The 4393-nt window shown below is 31.7% G+C and overlaps 1 long non-coding RNA gene across 1 annotated transcript; it reads right to left on the bottom strand.

Annotated features, from left to right (window-relative positions):
* Positions 1 to 882: 882 nt before the first annotated feature.
* On the bottom strand, positions 883 to 3208 carry LOC145133039 (uncharacterized). Its single transcript, XR_013718365.1, has 3 exons — positions 2223 to 3208; positions 2065 to 2140; positions 883 to 1330 (listed from the first exon to the last, which is right to left on the bottom strand). It is a non-coding gene; the product is annotated as an uncharacterized LOC145133039 (long non-coding RNA).
* Positions 3209 to 4393: the final 1185 nt, after the last annotated feature.

Here is a 4393-nt window from a genome sequence, read left to right as displayed (position 1 = left end):
CTTATAAACCTTCATAATTATTGAAATGCTCAAATAGCCTCATTAGTCCCCTATAGTATGTAGATATGAACAACCCAGCTTGTCTTTTTTACTTGATATCAACAATTTACAAGTTTATTTTCACCCCATGTTGGTAAATTTTATTCAAAAAATAAAGACTTAATGATAGTATTTAATAACATGTAAAGAATGTTATGGTTTTAAGAGAACAAATACATCCCTTAGAAGGATCAAGCCCTAAGAATTCAGCCAGAGTAGCTGTTGGGCTTGTCCACTCAATTGATGCTTATTGACACGACACTATGGGAGAATCAAAATGGACCAAACAATAATTTAGAAAGGTAATAAGATAAATAAATAAACTAAAAACTACAAAGTAAAAAAATGGTACCTTTGTTAACACCACACAACCACAAAATTAATCAAGGAATGATAAACATACAAAATTTCTATCTAGAAACGACATAGAATGACAACAATAAAGATGTTATAAACGATGTAGCAATTTATTATATTGTTACAATACGGATCACCCTATGCATATCAATATGAATGATACTGAGTAAAGTGGCACAAAACAATAGGGCTTACCCTATGCATCTCCTGCTTATTATTGTTGTTTGATCATTAGAACTCATATATAAAGATCAAGAATATAATTCATAAACTCCAAGATACTGATCCTGCTATTCCTTTGAAACTAATGTTGTTGATATACTTTGCTATAGATTTTGCAGATTTGTTTATAAAGGTGTAAAGTAATTCCTATTATCAATGAGGTCAGTAATCCTGTGATATTAACTCCATATAAAAGAAACATGTATACACATCATAAACATGCCGTTAAAGGATCAATGCAAAAGATTTTGAAATTCTGATTTTTAACAAAAATATCATTGCTTCCATTCGAATCAAATAGATGTGCATCTAGTCTTCTCATTGAGTGATCTTTCTGTATTAGTATGAATGTGGAAAAGTTTAAATTTTATTTAATACAGAATGACTCTTGAATAAATATGGCTACCACAAAACACTAATTGAAAGAAAATGTAAAAAATTGCTATGGTTGTGATGAAAATTAGAATCAGATTGTCATCGGTTTGGTGCTCAAAGTCTTAAGCATAGATTCCTCTCTAAAGCGTGAAATACAGATGTATTGGATGCAAGAAAAATCATTAACGGGAGTAGCCATTAGTAGTGTCGGTTGCATGATATCAAATGTGAGGATTCATAAACAAGCATGAACTTATCATGTATGGCTTGAAAATTCGGAAAGGAAAGCATCTTCCAATGATGCCACAGTCAACTTTTGATAAGGCAAGTCCACAACCTGCATCACAAATAACCAACCATGTATGATTAAAATTACAATTGAAAGTTTTTAACACTAATAAATCAACTTATAAATTAACAGGAAAGCATAAGAACAATATCAAAATTCAAACACATTATCTATAAAAGGAACCAGTTAAGGATTAACAATGACTCATGTTGGAATTGTCCATCAGTCAAGGATTAACAGGGACTCACTCAAGGCATGTCCATTAGTCTACCATGAGTAAGATTAATCCAACACTTAAAACAATATCTTTTTTTGAAAAAGTCACGACCTCAAAATTGAAAACCAAACAGTTTTTTCATTTAGAAGTGAATACTCATTTGAACAACCCATAAATGTAATAGAGGGATAAAATTTATTGATATTTCAGTTTTACAGTTAATCAAAAATTGAACCAAAAAAAAAAAAGATGACTAATATTTCAGTTTTAATGTAGTACAATATTGTAGTTTTTAAGGTTTAACTAACAAAAACAAAAAAGGATAAGTAATTTTTTCATAAAGCAACAACAAAACTTGTTCTTAAATACTCAAAAGTCACATAATCACAACCAATTATTCAATTACAAGAGTGAAACGACAAAACTACAAAAAAGAAGAATTTATGGATCCATAGTCGATGTTGTCAATACATAAATCGAGTGTTAATCTGCATTCTTTCTCACTACTATCTTCATGAATCTTTCTTATTCAAGAAAACAACAAATTATTTTGAAGAATACTTACCAATTTAAAACATTCAGAAGGTTCAAGGCTATCGTCTTCAAATTTACTCATCATATTTTCCATGAAGGCGATAGTCCTGAAGATATTCTCAACCATCAATCTTTGTTTTGATTATCTACCAGTATAGATAAAATACTTGTGTCTTATGAAATGGGTACCTGAGACTTCCCTCACCTGCATCTTTAAACTCCCATGATTTTATCGTCTTGAAGATTAGTGTCAAATGTAAGTATACAGAAGAAAATATAAAACTGAACAACCCACAAATGAAGCAATTTCACTGCTCCTTTTCAGGGATTGTTGTGTCTGCTTAGATCATGGTCATTGGTTTTCAGAGAGAACAACATCGATAGTATCTATGGTTTTTTTCTTGGTGGGCTAGTTTTAAGATAAAGATAGAGAGGAGAGGGCGAGGGACAGAGACATTAGGGTTTCTGTCATGTGTATCTGTGATCGTATAGGTCTAGCATTTTTAGAGAGAACGCTAGCTATAATGTCTAGGGTTTTCTGTAGTCGTGACTGGTGTGATGGTTTTATACATATACGGAGAGGGTAACGGTCATCGTGAGAGACGGAGAAATCCAGTTGATGGAGATCCCGATGGTGGTGGTGGTGAAGATGATGGTGATGACAGTGATTTAGGGTTTTTTTCGTACGGGAGGGAGATAGAACAGTTAAGACGATCGAGATACAGGGGAAATGTGATCGAGATCGAGGGATTTGAGTTTCAGTTGATGACTTGGTCTCAAGCCTGAAGAGCCGGAAGAGAGATTATATAGGTTACACCCGATTTTTGTGTTAGAGTTCGGCGGCGTTGAGCAAAGCAGATGACCGGTTGATTTCGTAGAGAGAAAAAGAGACGACAGTCGATTTCTTGGGGAGAATAAGAGACAATGGTGAATAATTTCAGCATACTCTCGGCAGAAACAGAAGGTGGATATGGCGGTGTGGGTGGTGAATGGTTTCTCATTTGCGCTTGTGATCAGATATTGTTAAAAGAGGTGGAAAAGGTAGTGCCAGGAAGCGGTGTTGATGGTGAAGGGGGTATCTAGGTTTGACTGGAGAAAAAGCAGAGGAATAGTGAGACTGTAGGGTTTTGTGAGAGGAGCGTGGTCTCAAGAAGTGAGAGATTGACTCGTTTAGATTTATGTTTTAAATTGTAGTGAGAGATGACTCCTTTAGATTTATGTTTTAAATTGTGATCGGTTCAAACGTTACTAAAAAACGGAGGAAAAACCCGATAGGAGGGGAGTGATCAAGATATGATTTTAAAGACACCTAATTAAAAATTTTAATGTTATTTTATTAATGACAATTTGTACTATTGGTTTAATGATTTGAACATCTTAAAAAAATATTATTATTATATTCAATCTATTTTTAGAAAAAGTTAGATTTCTTTTATAAGTTAGTATATATCAGTGTTGTAAAAATCCCGATTAATCTCCGATTAATCCCTAGGCGCTACGTGACCGATTAGAGAGCGCCTAACGATTAATCTATGCATACAAAATGACTGAAACAGTAGAACCCGATTAAATTTTAACACTTTGAAGAAGTTATATCTCAAAGAAACTATTTGAGGTATGATTAGTATTGTATTTATCATATTAACCTATTTTGTGATGATATTAGTGGTATTTATGAACTTTTATATTATATTAGTCATATTTAATTTTTTTAAATCTAACAAATTAGCAATTAATGGTCCCCGATTAATCTTCGTCTAGCCGATTAATCCCTTGACCCCAGTCCACTGACTAGCTAACGTCGAACGATTTTTACAACCTTGATATATATATATATATATATATATATATATATATATATATATATATATATATATATATTGTTAAAAGAAAAAGAAAAAAGAAAGAAAATGGTAATTTGGTCATTTTAGATGGACCAAGGACATGCAATGCAATTTTCACAAACCACGGACATATAACCTATCAAATTTTAAACTTAAATACCAAAAACTAAGAATACAACCAAACCACATGGACCATTTCTGTAATTTACTCTAAATGTAAATCTTTTTTTTCATACCATCCATGTAATTGATTCTTAACTTTTAGTCAAATTAGATATAATCAAACTATTTTATAGATACGATCATCGCCTCTCTTATGTATTTTTTTTATATTCCTATAAACTAATTCCAAGTACGTAATTGATTTTTTATATATTCGTAAGAATCATCTTAATTATTAACTACTTATGCTTTTTTTATATTATATTAGAATCATATTTGTTTAACATAATGAATAAACAATTTGTGTTTCATAGGATTTGATAATGCCTATTTTTTTTGGTAGAGATTGGGTAT

The sequence above is a fragment of the Lactuca virosa genome, chromosome 1 (assembly GCF_052849685.1).
Source record: "Lactuca virosa cultivar CGN04683 chromosome 1, Lactuca_virosa_CGN04683_v6, whole genome shotgun sequence".
Classification (NCBI taxonomy): Eukaryota; Viridiplantae; Streptophyta; class Magnoliopsida; order Asterales; family Asteraceae; genus Lactuca; species Lactuca virosa.
This window is presented reverse-complemented; position numbering and strand designations above follow the sequence as displayed.